The sequence below is a fragment of the Pinus tabuliformis genome, chromosome 3_2 (genome assembly GCF_031772625.1).
Source record: "Pinus tabuliformis cultivar Carrire ecotype Pingquan chromosome 3_2, CPIR1, whole genome shotgun sequence".
In the NCBI taxonomy this organism is placed as follows: Eukaryota; Viridiplantae; Streptophyta; class Pinopsida; order Pinales; family Pinaceae; genus Pinus; species Pinus tabuliformis.
Window position 1 is genome coordinate 308,069,716 of NC_142302.1, and position 19,272 is coordinate 308,088,987.

Below are 19,272 nucleotides of genomic sequence, written 5' to 3' on the forward strand. Positions count from 1 at the left end.
TGATCAAGAGCTTACCAATGGAATGAAGTCTGATCGAACTTGTGACTTGTAACCTTCTTCGCTTTTTGAAGAAGCTCTGATTGTCTTCGACAAAATCAGCTGGATCAGGATGCAGAATTCTATCTTATTTGTCTCCTTGAGGCCGAATCTACAATCTCAACACTACAATTACGGAATCATCCTTTATGAAGCTTAGTCCCATCATCCAGAGGACCAAACTCGAATGAGAACTATTCATACACCGAGGGAAAATGAACCTTTCATTCCCCGGCAACGACGCCAAGGCTGAAGAAGAGTCCAGCTGAGGTAACCACAAACCAATCTTTTGACTTGGTAGCTAGCCCTACCAGGCCGGAGAGGGCTCTCTCCAAAGGATCACAACCAAGAGGGCTGGATAGATTAGGTTTTTAGGCTAGGTATAAAGTGCATGGGTTGTTTTGATTTGATGTTGGATTGCTGGAGGAGGATTAGGTCAAAGAGACTAGGTCAGGGAAAATGAGATATGATTGCAAACATTCAAAGGGGCAGGGTAGGTAGAAAACCTAACACTTTAAGGTGATTTATTGAGATGGTTTAAGATTGGTGAGGAGCTAAGAAGAGCATGAAACACATGAATTCTTCCTAAACTAAAGAAATGATTACAAACTATGAAAGTTTCCCCAAAACAGAGCATGGAAACTCATGAATTCTGTTCATCAACTTGAAAACTATCACAAAATAGACATGAAATGATTGTTAGAATAAAAAACACATTAAAAAATATGAGACAATAGAAGAAACAATGTCAAATATTCATACCACAAGTATCCTAAGGAAATAGCTACAACTCATCTATTAATACTGGCCAAAATCTGATACAATAGTATCTCTGATCACTAGTACAACATCCAACTGAGTCCAACCTTTGAAAAGACTGAAGAATACAAGATATAGGCCTCAAAAAAACTCTTTCGAGCCATCAGGGGTTGAATCCATGAGAGGAGGAGCAGTTCCACCAAAATCTGAACTGATAGCTAGAGTGTAGGGTGGTCAAAGTGACTCATCCCTAATTACAAAGCACTGATTCATTACACCTCATAGAGTCTATTTACCTAATGTATTTACCCTAGGTAATAGTAAAACTACAATCATTACATTTACATGATCAATTGCATCAATAAAAAGTTGATTTCCCAAGAGGAAAATCAAATATGGAGAAAAACAGTGAAAAATTAGGCAACTAGTCAAACGCGCAGCGCTTGTGTCAACGCGCAACTCCATCTTCAGACCCACTTGTTCCTACCTTCTCGGTGTCCAAATTGAGCCCAGGATAGCTCGTTGGAAAGCTTATCCTGTCTAGATTCTAGAAATTCCTTTAGTTTTCAAAATGGACTTGATTTGACCCTCAAAAGGTTCATTCTCCCAAGAATGTTCAAAAAGTGTAGAATGAGGGTACAAAAATGAAGTGTGATCTTGCAGGAAATGTTTGGAGGTCTTCCTCAACTCCATATTGAGCTCATGATAGCGCATTGGAAAGATATTTCTGTTTAGTTATCATTTGACTCATCAAGAAACTCATTTGGACACTCCAGCTAGGAGAAAAAGTAACTTTTCCAAGGTCCCTACAGAAGTGCAACAACTCTCTTGTAGGAACTGCATGTTTGACATTTCTCCAAAACAATAACACCTGTGCAAAAACCAAACAATGTTTTTCATCCTTGGACTATGATGGATAAATACATCTCTCACTTTTGTAAAATGAAACTATATTTGGTTGGAAACATATTTTGAAGCATAACTGGCCCTATGTGTGGCAAATGATTTGTCCCTTGGAATGACTACTTGAACAATGATGGAGACATGATGTTTATGAGTTGTAATGGCCTCATACTTGCTGAAATTACCTCCCTTAGGCCTCCTCTGCTCAGATGTCTCTGATTCCATAGCCAACCCTAGCTCAGTGGGAGAGGAAATTAGGGTTTAGTGTAGGCAAAATAGGGGATTTGAGAAATTTACAGGAATGAAGGGAAATAAAGGGGATAGGGGACTTCTAAATTCTTAGGAAAATTTTGGGAGGTAGGGAGGGATGTTAGGAAGTAAGGGAAATTGGAATTTTAAGGATTGAGTGAGGGGAAGGAGTCCAAAAGGGTGAAACACAGAACTAGTCTAGAAAAGTGTCAAAAGCGTAGCAATAAGCTAGGGTCTGTAGAGAAATGATGATTTTGAGGGATAGGAGTGATGGGAAGTGTTTAAGAAGGTATATTAAGGATAGGGGAAGGTGTAAGAGCATCAGGATACAAGTTTTGATTATGATTTAACCATGGAGGTCATGAAACTAAGAAAAATGTCCTCGAAAACCCTGGGAGAGGGAAATGAGAGGAATGGACATGGGAAAAGGTCAAGAGAGGTAGATGGAGTGTAGGTGAGTGAGGTTTTTTTACTAGGGCTACCATCAGTGAGTAAATTTTTAAATGAGGACCTAGGTGGAATGACACAAATTTCAGAATGGGACCCTAATATGAGATAAAAGAGGAGTTTTGATCACTGATGGCAGTATGAAAATACTGACACTAACAATGGCTAATGTCATCTAATACAAGGGATGCATATTCTTGGTGTCAGGTTCACCGTTGAGATATAATATTCTCCACGCAGCCCATGGCTCCCCATTGTCAAGACACCAGGGGTTCTTGAAAACATACAGGATGGTGAGAGAATGGTTCACGTGGAAGGGCCTCAAGGGGGATGTATTGAGACATGTGCAGGAGTGTGAGGCTTGTGAGAGGAACAAGGGAGGGTTGACTCATCTGGTCAGATTATTACAACCAATTCCCATTCATGTGGGGAAATGGGAAAGCATCCCTATGGATTTTATCATAGGGCTTCCCATGGTGCAGGGCATAGATTATATGTATGTGGTGGTGGATTGGTTGACCGTGTTAGTGCCAGTATCTGCATACTTCCATCAAGGATCAAATTTGCTCTTTGTATTTTCATGTTAGGGGTCCCATACTGAAATTTTTACATCATTTCATTAGGTCATGTCAAGTTGATCCACTGATGGTTGTCTTCTCCTCAGAAAATCTAATTTCTCCCTCATAAAGTACACTTGCTAACCCATCTTCAGGTTGTATTCAGTCATGGTTTCATGGTCAAAATGCAATCATGTTTTCATTAGGTCTTAGGGTTTCATTTCCAAGGTCAAAGGCATGATTTAAAGGTGTAAATAAAGGGCAACAAGGGGATGAGGATGATAAATAAATCAAGAATGATTGCTAGTAAGTCATAGTCACTGTACAATTATCTTTTTAACTAATGTAATTTTCACCTCAAAAAACATGTTTTTGAGGTGAAAACAAAGTATTTTGAGTTAATTTATATTTTTATGTAATTTAAGTCACTTTATGTAATAAATGATCCCGGCTGCACCAAGGCATCTCTCCTTGCTACAAGACAATGAACCACTGCAAAAATCAGTTCAAATTGAGCATCATCCACCTGAAAAGGAACAATGAAGAAAAGGCATTAAAACAGAGATTTGAAAAAGGTCAAGAAACATTAGAAAGTGGGTTTTTCTAATGAAAAATCAAAATCTACTCCTATATAAGGTGTCACATTTCATTTTCAAACTCATCATTCTCATTTGGCAAAGAAGGAGTCAAAAGGTGAAGAAAAGAGGAGAAGTTGAGTGAGTTTTGGGCCAAGGAGAAGTGGCGTTGCACTTAGGGAGGTTGGCGTTGCGCGTCTGAGGCGTTTGAGGCTGAGCGCTACGTAGGCCGTTTTGGGCAGTGTTAAAAAACACTGCATTTCACGTTCAGGAGGGCGCAGTGCATTGAGCCAGCAAGGGCCAAAAAAGTCTCCAGCTACCTAAAAACATCAAAAATCACCCTTTATTCCCTCAAGCAAGTAAATTTCCTCACTGTACTTCATCATTGGTTCGAAATTGAAGTACTTAAAGGTAATTTACAATGCCAAATGTAAAACCTTAGATTCCTCCCTAGTTATACCCTAGAAACCCTAACCCCTATTATTCCTCCCATCACTTATCACTAAAACCCTAAACCCCTGCCCCATATCACTCCATAACACTCCATATCCCTTTTTCCTTCATCCCTAAAGAAATAACTTAAAAACCCTAGCCCCTCTCCCTCATTTTCATGGTTTACACCCTCCCACTCATTTTCATGTTTACCTAGTCCACCAAATACCCCACAAGATCACTTCCCCTTCCCTTATTCCTAATCACCCTTACTCACCCCCTCCATCCCTTTTCTAGGAGTACACAGCCTCAAAGCTTGGCAAACATGGATAGAGAAGACAAATATTATGAGGAGGAGAAAGATTTTGATTTGATGGAGCATGGTGAGCCAGAACAACATCATATTCATCATGGCATAGAGACAATTGATTTGGAGGCTCAGGATGAAGCAACAAAAGAAAACATCATCATACAGGAGAAAGAGGCTCAAATCCAAGCATTGATGGACAACTTGGCGAGAGCCAAGTATGTCATCACATATCTGAAACAAGAGAACAAGCAGCTAAGTGATAAGCAGGTCCTCATGGAGCTGGAACTTCTCAAGGCAAAGAGACAAAGTGACAAGGGTAAATCAACAATGCAAGAGGAAGAAGCACCGGTCACTTTGACTTCAATTGAGAAGGAAATTGAGGGGGATAGAGAAACTTGGCTTGAAAGAGTCAATTTTCACTTAGAGAAGCTGCTACAAAGGGCCAATAGGGACAACCAGATCATCAGGCACATGGCCTACCACTACAGGACCCAGAACAAAATTTGCAATATAAGGGTCAAGCAGATGAAAGCAAGGCTGAGACGGGCTCTCAAAGGAAAAAAGGAGGAGGATAGGCTTAGGTTGCTTGCTGAAGCTTCCTTGGCTCATCAAGATGCTTGATGATGGTGTTGCTCACCAATTTTGATCAAATTTGGAGGAATTTTTGCCTTTGGCAAATTTTGGAAATTTTAACACAGGAAACTTGGCTCTATGCGCAGCACCACTGGCGCTGCACTTTTCCTAGGGACACCCAATGGAAAAATGGCTTGCATTTTTGGATTCAGAGCGATGATTACATGCACCCTATGCATTTGCTAAGATTTTGGAGTAGAACTGGTCTACCAAAAGGTCAAAAAACACCCCAAAAATGACCTTTCTACCACTTTTTGGACACACAGAAGCAGTCTTGGGAGAATCAACTTTTGAGGGGTCAAATGAGCTTAAAATTAAGAAATTATAGATGTTTTGGAAAGTAGACTTGAAGAGATTTCCAATGAGCTATCATGAGCTCAATTTGGATGCCGAGAAGGCCTCCAAAAGGGACCTGAAAGTGGCGCTGCGCTTAGGACAAATTTTGCACCAAATTGCCATTTCATTGTGTTTTGAATGTGATCTTCGGTTTTCTCTCATGGAGCATGTTTTACTAATGTAAATGATGACTTGGCTTGTAAATATGATGGATAATTAGTAGTAGAGGGTAGATTCATTAGATTAAAGTCATTTTGAGCACAAATAAATTAGTTTCTTCACTTTTAGAGGCAAGTTGTTAGGATGCCTAGATTTTAGTTTCTTGTTCAGTGTTGGTTAGGTTAGCTCCTCATCTTAGGGATTCGACCCCTAAGGATGGGAGGAGGTTGAATTCATGTCTATACCTTCTTCTTCTTTCTCATTGTAAAGGGTTGGACTCAGCTGGATGCTTAGGTTTTGAAAAGACATCATTTTGTATCAGTTTAGGAGGAGATTAATTAGAAATTGCAGCTATTTCTTTGGGATCCATGTGGTATGATGTTTAGTTCAGTTTCCTCTCTTGTGATCATACGTTAAAATGTTTTGTGTGCTTCATTAATCATTTCATCGCTTATAAGTGGATTTTTTTAAGTTGATAGGCAGAACCCATAACTTTAATGCTCTGCTTTGGGAAAATATTCACAGATTATGTTTTCTATAGTTTAGGAAGGATCCATGATGATCACATGCTCTTCCTATCTTCTCACCGATCTTGAATCACCTCACCCATCAAACCCTAGAGTGCTAAGCTTCATACCTACCTTTCCCCATCGAACACCCTGCAATTTTGACCTAATTTCCTTGCCCAAACTATCTGGCTCCTCCTGATCCAACAAAACCCCTTAAAATCAAATCAAACCTTGTGCTACTATACCTAGCCTAATATTATTTTCCTGATCCAGTCATCTTGGCTGAGATCCTTACGGAGAGAGCCCTCTCCTGGCCTAGTAGGGCTAGCTACTTGGCTAAGCGTGGTTTGTGGTTACCCTAGCATTGCCTTCCTTCAGTCTGAGGTTCAATCCAGGTGATAACAGACTGAGTATGCACACTTCGTTACTATTCCAGCCTAATACTCTGCTTGACAAGTAACAAAGCTAATTTTCAGAGGTATTCCGTTTGCATGGCCTTCCCAAGGCCATAGTTAGTGACAAGGAAAGTCATTTCATGGGATCATTTTGTTAGGAGCTTTTCCGATTATTGGGCATTGAGCTCATCCCCAGTATGTTGAAGAATTTAACTAGGTTCAATATTCATAATCTTATTTGAGTCATAATGAAATGTATTTGTCAAAAGAAAGAAAAAGACATTTATTATTATTATTATTATGACTTATTAAAGCATGGGTTTCATGCTTGGGTCATCATGTTTTAGGTCAAAGTCCCCATTAAGGACTTCTAGGTTTTATATTAATTCATTAGAGTCATTTTCCATTTAATGAGACCCTTCTTGGGCTTTTGAATAATGTAAAAAAATTATTATTGAGTAAAATAAGTCATTTGTCACCTCCACACCAAGTTGGCCCTTACCTAATCAAGTCAGCCTACATGAGGGTAATTATACCCACATAAAAGGGTATATATATAAGTGGAGTTTGATTCACTTGGAGTATCACTCACACAATATCAATATCCAAGAGAAGGAAGCAAAAGAATAGGAGATTGCAGAGGAAATAGAAGGATATTTTCTGAAGGAAATCGAAGTTTTTGGGTTGTTTCTCTGTCACGCGTGTGAATTTACTAGGTTATTCACTGAAAGGTAGAAGTGATGCATCAAGGTCGAGTTCCTGTTGCTGCATCTAGATCGAAATATTGTTATTACTCGGTGTGAAAATTCGGCATCCTGAATCCTATTGTAGCAACTGGAAAATATTCTCCTAATTGTTAATTTAATTTAACAATTTATTTATTGATTCCTATTACAAATACTCATAAATCACACTGCAACCTACACAAATAAAATTGCAGAAGAATAAACGATGGAAGAAATACTACCACACACACATAAAATAACACAGTTGTTTTTGGATAAAAGTCCTCGGAAAAACCCAAATTGGGAAAACCGGTGCAACAGTGAGGGTTTTATTTTATTATGCAATAGTGAAATCTATGTACATCTATGGAAGCCCAACTATCAATCCAAACAGCAAGAAAATTTGAGCAAAATATTGAAGGGAATTACCCTTCTCCCACAAGAAATATCTGGCTCGGCTTTCCCTATCAAAACTCGGCCTCATGGAGCTCTGCGTCAGCCTCCGCACTGCTCTGCGTAACTTCCTAGACGAATTTCTTTGGATTGGGCTCTGATGAGGTTGTTCTACCTCTACATGCTAAGGAAATCACCAATCCAACCCTTTAAGACTTATTCGTAGCCTCTGGAACTGAGAACATTTTTCCTTCTTCCAAATTGAACTACCTTTGTTGAAGCAACTGCGCTTCCCCTCATCGTTGCCTCTCTAGGATAATTCATCTCTCTTGCTGCTGCCTCTCCGAATCTAGAAAACCTTTCCTCCAAATCACTATTCTTGCCCCTCACTCACTTCTTCGATCTCACTAGCCATTAGGGGAATTTTGAGGTCTAAAATGGGTCTCCTAAGGAAATTATAAAATAATAGTGGAAATAATAAAATAAGATTAGATTACATCATCAAATTTTAGAGGGAAAAAAGACAAAACTATTTTTTCAACTTGTATTTTCGACTTATATCCTTACGGGTTTACTCACATTTCGACTGGAAACACTCGTTGGATGCAGAATTTGATTCCTCGTCCAAGGAGTACCCATGTTTCATACTTTTGATGGAGCCTGCTACATGAAAATAGAGAAACACATGAAAAACATGATTGCAATCACATGTTTTCACGTATTTCTCATTTTTCATGTAGTAGGGTCTATCAAAAGTATGCAACATGGGTACTCCTTGGATGGGGAATTAAATTTTGCATCCAACGAGTGCTCCCGCTCGAAATTTGAGTAAAAACTTAGGGGATAAGTTGAAAATATGAGTTGAAGAAATAGTTTTATTATTTTATTATTTTTAATCTTTGTACTTTTTTACTCCAAAAATGGTGAATCATCCCTCATGGTTGACATCATCATCTTGAATCCTATTGGTTCTTATAAATTTTGTTTTGGTTGTACATTTTTTTTAGGAGTCCCATTTTAGACCTCAAAATTCTCCTAAATGTTTGTCTCTGGAAATTGATTGTTGCTACTTAGGAAATCGATCTGCCAAGAAATCAAATTGCCTAAGTGTCTTCTCCAAGTGCCCATCGACTTCATCTTATAATCCTTTGTTGGGACTCTAATGGCCAACATTAAGTCTTAATTGATGGCTAGGATTAACTTGAAGTTGATATGTGTGAGTTTATAGATCATTCACGCCTTGACTTAATTAATTTTGATTAATTAACCATATTCCCTAAGTTTAGACTTAAAAAATATTTAAAAATTCGTTAATAATCTAATTAAGGCATTTCTAGGCACAATTTCCAGAAATGATTTCTCGGTTTTGGAGATCTCTTGTCTTCTAGCCTCTTCACAAAATTTCAAGTCTAGAACACATCTGATGCTACAAAAACTCACACTCCCTCTTAGCAAGGAATGTGTTCTAGTGCTACTATCCCCTGTAGCAGCACCCTGTCTCTGCATCATCTCCCATCACATTGCTGATGTCTAGCTGTTGCTGCCCACCAACCATTACACAACTCTGATATGTGTTGCATATGTGTTGTTGTTGATCTTCTGAAATGTTGTCAACACTATGTCTTCACTGCAACTCCCTCCCATCTGTTGTTACTGCAACTGCAACAAATGCAACTAAGAAGCATCCTAAATATTGAATCAATTGTGATCAGCATGATGCATCTGTCTCCCGAGTCCTAACTGCTACTAGCTACTGCTATCTATACTGAGGAATCTTCGTTTTTTCTGACTCTACTTTATGCCAACTACACTGTTACCAACTCTGCACTGCGCTCCCCAGAATCTGACTTCTACTAGTCTACAACTGTCACTCGGCCTCTGACTGCATCTACTGCCACTGATCCATCTTGTTATTGAATGTTGTGGGACCCAATCACAAGTTATTGATCCATGAGGTGGACCTCCTCAAGGATCTTGCCCATCTGTAGTGCTCTGGGGCTACAACACCAAATCTCCCCACCCCACTCTTGGAGGTATGTCAGCAAACATGGCGAAGTCTTCCTCCAGTCTAGAGGACAACCTATCGATCTATGTTGATGCTTCCTGCTGGTCCTGCTTCTCCTCCTTGTCCTTCTTCCTGAGAGGACACTAGGAACTTTTAGTGACCGAGCTCACCACATCTGAAGCACTTGAACTTTGACAGGCCCTTCTTCTTCTTTCTTTGCTCCCCATGTCCCTGACTGAGACCCTTCAATGCGAGGGCCACATTCTTGATCTAAGTGGATATTGGTGGCCACCTGCCTATTCCACTTGGACCCCCAACACTATCTCTTTCATTCTTTTTGGTTTCCTTAATTGTAGCATAGTTTACTATTTTTGGTAGTTTTTCGAGTCTTGAACATCCGAAGCCGTTTTGAGGCCCTAAACGACGTTTTTAAGGAAAACAAAGAGACCGAAAATGTCCCAGACTAGTTTTTTTATTCGCTTTCGGTGTTCTCCTCGAGATCTTCGAAACGAGGTGTTATGATAGCCAAACAGAGATCGTATGCCAAAGTTACGACCCCGAGAAGTTGGCGTACCAATTTACCCAAACGGGGCCCACAGTTTTGGCGCTTCATCTCCTAGGGTTAGGTTTTTATATGCTTAGGGTTTTCCATTGTTTCTAAATAACAAATAGGCCTTTGAGCCTCATTGTAACATAGTTCATAGGCATGTAGCCGCCACATCTCTCCTTAGAGATAGGCTACCATCACCCGAGATATCTTATTTCCATTCTGTTTGTAAGCATAGTTAAACATTTTTTATTAATGAAATGAAGTGCTTTTCTGTCGCATCTCTGTGTTTATGATTATATCTGTAAGTTGTTGCATTCCTATTTAAGTTTAGATCAGTGGTATCAGAGTGTTTTGCTCTTTCTCTATTTTTCTTTGCATGTCCCAACGAGGTCAGGGTATAAGGAGTTAGGGCTCGATCTGGTTGAACCATTGTAGGATCAGCCTCACAAAACCTGAAGACCTCCCATGGTGGAAGAAAATAAAGATGAGGGGGCAGGATATCCTTTCAAAATGTTTCTTGAAGAAGCCCTTGAGCAACAGATGGATGCGATGATGGATAAATTTGCCCAAATCCTTCGATGACTACCCACAGGCGATGCATCTTCATCCAGCAGCGACTCTGTAGGCGCCACTCATTTTAAGGTACAATTTAACCTCGATATTCCCATATTCTAAGGCCTCATAGATGCAGACGTCGTAGATAAATGGTTAAATCTATTAGAAGGATATGTTTCAATTCATGACTCTTCCAATCAGGGAAATATTATGTTTGCACTACTCAAAATCGCCCCACACATCAAGGACTTGTGGGAAATCTACTGTGAACAAAAGGACGAGAGTCAACCCTCGCTATTTTCAGCTACACCCACTTGGAATTATTTCCGAGATGCCATCAAGGAACAATATTACCCTGTCAAGAGCTATGAAGATAAATACATAAAGTCAACCACGTTATGGCAGGGAAGGGACCAAGATGTGTCGGAGTTCATAAATACTTTCCATACCCTTCGCATGAAGCTGGGTATCAAGGATACTGAGCAGCATTTGGTGCTCAAGCACCGCCGCTGTCTACACAAGTACATCTAGGACGAGATGGAGTTCCTGGACATTTCCTCGCTTGGCATGGCGTATCAATACGTTGTAAAGACTGAGAATAATTATAAACAGAAGAAGCGGGACTTTGGATCTGCAAATCCAAAGCAAGGAAAAGGCACCCCCAAACCATAGAATAAGGGACCAAGCCTAGGCGGGGCTGCCTAGGACAACCCCCCAAAGCTCCAAGAAAAGAAAAACACCATGAAGAAGAAGAAAGACATGGGAAAATGGTGTGAGTTCCATAAGAGCTCCACTCACAATACAAGTGTTGGGCCAAGCAGTCACTGGTGGCCGAGCTGAAGGCTTCCGAATCAAACGCAGGTTCTGACTCTGAATCAGAACCCGATAAGGGGACTAACAAAGGGAAGCAGATCATTGATGCAGAGCCCAGTGCCACTGTGGCCACCACAAAGATCCAGAAAATTGAGCCTGAAGATCCAGAGGAGGGGGAACGCCTCTTCCACTCACAGATGTGGGTGAAGGGTTCTCCATTACAGTTCATTGTCGACAATGGGAGCCAAAAGAACCTCATTTCAACAGAAGTCATGAAGCAGTTGGGCCTAAAGATTACAACACATCCATATCCGTACACCATTGGGTGGCTTCACCAAGGAGGAGATCTTCGTGTCAGCCAGCAGTGTCGCATTTCCTATAGCATCAAGCCCTTCACAGATGAGATATTGTGTGACGTTGCTCCTCTTGAAATTTTTGATGTATTATTAGGACAACCATACTTATGGAAGCGGCATGATGTATATGAGTCTAGACCTCGCTCTGTGATTATTACTTTGGCTAATAAGTTGTATAGGATACCGGAAGTAGCCCCGCCTACTGCCATCTCTTTTATCACTGCAAAGTAATGCAGTAAGATCATTTCCCAGACCAAGAAATTTGTTTTCCTTATGATTCACCCCCAAGACAAGAAGAAGGTTGTGGCCACGGCTTCCAAGCAAGGCTCCTTTGCACAACAACAACAAATGGACAAGATCGTGGAGGAGTACAGGGACATTTTCACCTCACCCACAGGGGTACCTCTGCACTGTCAGGTCAAGCACTCCATTGATCTAACCCTAGGTGCATCGTTGCCCAATGGATCGATCTATTGACACTCTATTATGGAGAACGATGAGATCAAGAGGCAGATTCAGGAATTACTACAAAAAGGGCTCATCAGGCCAAGCTCATCACCCTGTGGGAGCCCGATTGTATTGGTACAGAAGAAGGATGGGACCTGGAGACTCTGTATTGACTATCGGGCACTGAGCAAGATAACTATTCGGAATAGGTACCCAATCCCGCGGATTGATGACCTTCTGGACCAACTCAAGGTGGCCAAATATTTCAGCAAGATTGACTTGAAGTCAGGTTATCACTAGGTGCCTATCGAACCCTCTGATGTGTGGAAGACTGCCTTCAAATCCAAGGAGGGCCTTTTTGAATGGTTGGTCATGTTATTGGGATTGCCGAATGCCCCTGCAACATTCATGAGACTGATGGATGACATCTTGCAGCACTTCACCAATTCATTCGTGGTGGTGTATCTAGATGACATCTTAATCATTAGCTAGAGTTGGGAAGAGCACCTCCACCATATTCGATAGGTCCTTCAAACCCTTCGACAACATAAGCTGTGTGCTAACTTGGAGAAATGCACCTTTGGCCTGACCCAGGTTCAATATCTGGGGTACATCATTGATGAGTAGGGCGTACATGTGGACCCATCCAAGATACAAGTCATTCAAGGTTGGCTAGCCCCAACCACTCTAACAGAGCTCCACAACTTTTTGGGTCTTGCCAACTTCTACCGTAAATTTGTGTTGGGGTTCTCTCATATCACTTGGCCTTTAAGTCAAGTCACCAAGGGCGGGGCGAAAGAAAAGTTATTTTGGTCGGAAACCCAACAACGCACATTCCCTGAGTTTAAGAATTGCCTCTGTTATGCACCAGTTCCCACATTACCAGACCTGCAACAACCATTTGAGATTGAGGCAGATGCCTCCGACTATGCTATTCTGGTAGTTCTTACTCAACATGAGCATCCAATGGCTTACCACAGTGTGACATTTTCAGACACAGTCCGAAAGTACCCCACTTACGACAAAGAAATGCATTCCATTGTGCAGGCTTGTCGTTAATGGAATCATTACATTTTGGGTAAGGAAACGATCATCCACACAAACCACCGGCCTCTACAATTCATAGAGACACAACGGAAGTTGCAGAATGATCGCCATCAGAAATGGTCCATCTATTTCCAGAAGTTCCATTTGAACATTAAGTATAAGAAGGGAAACACCAATAATGTCACTGATTGCCTCAGTAGACCACCGATCATGGCGCTGATCACTGTGCTCGACTCTTGTGGGTATGATACATCGGGGTGGCTGCATGTTTACAAGAGCGATCCAGAATTCGGCAACATATACCAGACACTCCTGGAAGGGAAGAAAGTTCCAAATTTTCACCTTCAGGATGCACTGTTATGCCACTTGGGACACATGTGTTCCTTCAAGTGAGCGTGCCAAGATGATTTTGGAGGTGCACTAGAGTTGGGTCATTGGACATTTTGGAGTAGAGAAAACAATGGCGGTATTGCAAAAGTATTTTTATTGGCCAAAACTTCGTTAGGATGTTGAGAAGTACATTAGATCCTACACTGCCTGCACCATTTCCAAACCAACCATCAAGAAGTAAGGCCTGTATACTCCTCTACCTACTCCTAGCCGGCCTTGGGAATCTGTCTCCATGGATTATATGTCGGGTTTTCCTTCTACTAAGCACAACAACAATTGTGTTTTCGTGGTCTTCGATAGATTCTCTAAGATGGCCATCATGGTGGCCTGCAAGAAGAGTATCTCAGCAGAGGCCACTATTAAGCTCTTCTTTATGCAAGTGTGGGTACACTTTGGTATCCCACAGTCCATTATCTCAGATCGGAACAACAGATTCCTGAGTGCATTTTGGTCAAGTCTCTAGTCGATGTTGGATACAAAACTCACTAAGTCCATGGCTTTCCATCCCCAAACTAATGGCCAAATAGAGGTTGTCAACAGGATGATCGTACACATTCTGTGCATGTACAACTCGAAGCATCCACGCACATGGGATGAAAGTCTCCCCTATGTCCAACACAGCTACAACAAAGCTCTCCACAGCTCAACAGGCCACAACCCCTTTCAAGTAGGGCTGTGATTTCAGCCATTATGCCCCATTGATGTGGCCATACCATTTACAGCCACTCAGGTAGATTCGGCTCACGTGCAGTCCGAAGTTGAAAGGGCTAACAACTTCATTGAGCGCATTCAAAACATCTGCCAACAGGTTCATGATATATTAGACAGATCCAATGCTAAGTACATGCAACGCCAAGATCAACATCGAGTGTCGCACAAGTTCTAGGTGGGCGACAAAGTTTGGCTTCATTTGCAGAAAGAGCGCCTTGCTAGGCCCCACTACAAGCTTCACCCACTTCGATATGGGCCATACACCATCACCAAGGCCATCGATGACAATTCCTTCGAGCTCAACATCCCACCGTTCCTTGTTCTGCACCTAATGTTCAATGTAGATCGCCTTCGACCATACCTCCCACCATTGTTGGACACATCTGACATTGCAGAACAACTCACACCAACAAAGCTAAAACCAGACTACATGGAACAGGCCACTACTGATCGGATCATGGACACACAGATCAAGAGCACTCGCCAGCAGAAAATCAAACTATATTGGGTTGTCAAAGCTGGCCAATGCCTTCACCAAGGCAAGTGGCTCACCAAGGACCAATTTCAGCAGAAGTTTCCCCATATCGTGGAGGCACACAACACAATGGGGACCATTGATTCCTAAGGGGGGAGGATTGATCCAAGTAGATATTGGTGGCTACCCTCCTATTCCACTTGAAACCCCAACACTGTCTCTTTCAGTTTTTTCGGTTTCCTTAATTGTAGCACAATTTACTACAATTGTACACATTTTGTGCATGTACAACTTGAAGAATCCACGCACATGGGATGAAAGTATCCCCTATGTCCAACACAGATACAATAGATCTCTCCACAGCTCAGTAGGCCACAACCCCTTTTATGTAGGGTTGGGATTTCAACCATTATGCCCCATTGATGTGACCATACCATTTACAGCCACTCAGGTAGGTTCAGCTCACATGCAGTCCAAAGCTGAAAGGGTCAACAGCTTCATTGAGCGCATTCAACACATCCACCAACAGGTCAATGATATATTGGACATATCCAATTCTAATTATAAGCAGCGCCATGATCAACATCGAGTGTCGCACAAGTTCCAGGTGGGCGACAAAGTTTGGCTTAATTTGCAAAAAGATGGCTTGCAAGGCCCCACCACAAGCTTCGCCTGCTCGGATATGGGCCATACACCATAACCAAGGCCATCAGTGACAATGCCTTCGAGCTCAGCATCCCACCGTTCCTTGGTCTGCACCCAGTGTTCAATGTAGATCGCCTTCGACCATACTTCCCACCATTGTTGGACACATCTAACATTACAAAACAACTCACACCAACAAAGCTAAAACCAGACTACATGGAACAGGCCACTACTGATCGGATCATGGACACACAGATAAAGAGCACTCGCCAGCAGAAGATCCAACTATATTAGGTTGTCAAAGATGGTCAACTCCTTCATCAAGGCAAGTGGCTCACCAAGGACCAATTTCAACAGAAGTTTCCCCATCTCATGGAGGCACACAACACAATGGGGACCATTGCTTCCTAAGGGGGGAGGATTGATCTAGGTAGATATTGGTGGCCACCCACCTATTCCACTTGGACTCCCAACATTGTCTCTTTCAGTTTTTTTGGTTTCCTTAATTGTAGCACAATTTACTATTTTTGGCAGTTTTTCAGGTCTTGAACTTCTTGAGCCGTTTTAGGCCCTAAACAACTTTTTTAGGGAAAACGAAGAGTCCAAAAGTGTCCCAAATCGGCTTTTTTTTTTTTTTCTTTAGGCCTTCTCCTTGAGATCTTTGAAACGAGGTATTATGATAGCCAAACGAAGATCGTATGCTAAAGTTATGAACCGAGAAGTTGACGTACCAATTTACCCAAACGGGGCCCACAGTTTTGGCACTTCATCTCCCAGGGTTAGGTTTTTGGATGTTTAGGGTTTTCCATTATTTCTCAATAATAAATAGGCCTTTGAGCCTCATTGTAACACAGTTCAGAGTCATGTAGCCACCACATCTCTCCTCAGAGATAAGCTACCATCGCCCGAGCTATCTTATTTCCATTCTGTTTGTAAGCATAGTTCAACATTTTTCTATTAATGAAATGAAGTGTTTTTCTACCGCATCTCTGTCTTTATGATTATGTGTGTAAGTTGTTGCATTCCTGTTTAAGTTTAGATCAATTCTCCTCCTCCTTCACCTGCTTCGATCTACTACTACTACCATTGATGGAGTTCTTCAATAGAGCTCGTCTCAACTCCTCCTGCTACAAATCATCCCACATCATTTCCCACCCTGGCAAGGTGTCTCTGCCCAAGATGCTTTGGAAAAATACATGCCACTCCTCGGAGACATTGTTTAGTGCCAATTGCACTAGCACAATGGGTTGAGGCGCTGCCCCAACAGCTGAAAACTGGTCCCAGACCTCCTGAATCCTGGTGATGAAGGGATCTATTCCTTCCCCCTTCTGCATCTAGATGAACCTCAGCTTCTCCTCTAAGTACATCTTCTGTTGCTCAGAAATTCCCTGGTACTACGTGGAAAGTGTATCCCACATCTCTTTGGTCGTTCCCTTGGCCACTATGTGTGATACAACATGATCTCAAACACCATCTAGGATCAATCTCTTTGCACATGTTGTTAGGGTCCTATAATCTAGGAATGAATATGTCTATCTTACTATTTCATTTTGGTGTTTACTTTGTAAATTCTAGCCTATGAAATCACTAGGTGTCATAGTCAAAAGGGGCATTGTATAAATATTCATATGAGTAAAGCTCATTGTAAATTTTCATGTCATAAAGGGGTATTTTAGCCCTAATTCAAATTTTTAAAGGTCTAATAGTCCATGAGGAGTCATTATGAGGGTTCAAGGGATCATTTCATGGGGTTTCATTCATCATAAGTCAAGTATGAAGCCATGTCAGTTAGGTTCAGATAGTTAAAGTTCGTTATGGATCTGTTAGTGGTGTGTAACTCTCATATTAAAAGATTTTACCCATGTCACCTCACTCCCTCCACTCAAAATTCACCATTGGTGCATGAAAGGGACATGTGAAAGGCATAAAACTCAAATTATTCAAGCCATCCCTCATTTCTCCTTCATCTAAAGTGAAATTTGAGATCTGAACTAGTCTGAGGTTTCAAAGAAGGTTGTATATGGTTGAAGGAGGAGGTTTAAGCTCAATGTTTGTGGTCGTTGCACAATTGCTACGCTAACTGGTCAAGCTACGCAATTGCTGCGCAACTGGTTTAACGTCTCCATAAGGGTTTATGTAAGTCTTCCACTCATTTTTCTCAATCTTTCATGGTGATTGAGTTAAGAACAATGCCCTCCAACCAGTTTTAATGTTAGAAATGGATTGGGTATACTACAATCAATGACTGTGTTTCGCCTTTACTGCACAATTGTTGCACAAATTTACTTACTGTCTATCTTCATATGAACTCATCATTCTGAAAATTTGTGGGATCAAATGTGTTTGGAGAATATTTAATTAAACCTAAAATTTATATATTTTCCATTAAATCTAGGTCAAACCTCTCATTTTGTTGTTTCATTTGGTTTGTCACGCATTTTTTGTATAAGTCTGTGTCTTGTGATTTGGGCATAAAAGGTTGTTTGCATTTGTTTATATGGTGAAATACTTGTTTTACTCACCATTCTACAAAACCCCAAATTATTTCCTTTTATTAAATTTGTTGTTAGCCTGCTAAGTTTGCATATATCATCGTATTGACACGTAGAGTCCCCTTTTCACAGACTTTGTTTCCTCCTGAATGGCGCAGAATCAGGTTTAAAAGCGAGAGTTTAGTAACCTACACAGTCAGGATGCAAGACACAGAGGATAAAAAGAAATCAAGGGGAGGAGATGTTGTCTGATTTGAACCCAGGAGTCTAGAGATGGTCAATGTTGATCCAACTATCTGAGTGGAATTTTAACAAACAGGTTGTATAGCATTTTTTGATAAGGTTCAAACCCATGGTTACCACTTTCAACTTGCCAATTTATTTTCTCTCGGCCTTAAAGGTAACCAGGTGAAGGTTGGGAACTCGGAGCTCACAGTTTTAGAAGAAACCATCTCCCAAACCACAGAGATACCCCTACTTGGTGAAAGTTGGTTCAAAGGCATGGAGTTTGATGCATCACACTACAAAGATTTTGTAAAACCTCAGTATAAAGGTAAGTATGGACCTACATTTCCAAGGAATTACATGTTCAACCACTACAGTAAATTGTTGAAGGTGATACAAAGATACTTTACCTGTGAGGGTCGTTTCAGTAGAGTGTACCAATATCATATTAGGATGTTCATGCACTTCACTGGAAAAATGAGTCTTAACTTACCCTATTACCTTTTCAAAATTTTGGGCAAAATGGCATAAAATGTTCAGTCCAAGGGAGAGAAGCACTTACCCAATTTGTTCCACTTTGCACTAATCAAGTTGTTGATTTTGAATGAGTTGGAGAACAGGAAAAGGTCTTGGGATGGTTTCTTATCAGCCTCAAGTTTGTTGGCCCATTCAAACAACTCTAAAACTCAAGAAGACACACATGAAGGGGTGCTTGCAACTGAAGTGTCAGTTAGTAGGTCTGAAGTTGAAGAGACAGTAAAGAAGTCATTGAAGGATAGGAGAACAACAAATAAAGGGAAAGGTAAGATGCCACAAGTTTCCCATGAAGAAACACAGGTTCCCCATAGACCAAGAACCAGGTCCACTACAAGAAAAATGGTTGAAGAAACCACCTCTAAGAAGACCATTGAGCTACCTGATGATGTACCAGAGCAATTTGAGGTGAGTGGTCAAGAATTTGGGGGAGATAACCAAGAGGCTCCAATGGAGGACAAGGATCTAAAAATCATAGAGCTACATGATAGACTTGACAAAGCCCATATCATGATGAATTATTTGCAGAAGGAAAACAGAGAGATTAGACACAAAGGAGAAGAGGCAGCCCAATATAGTGAAGGTGAGTCATCGAGGAGGCCTACTAGA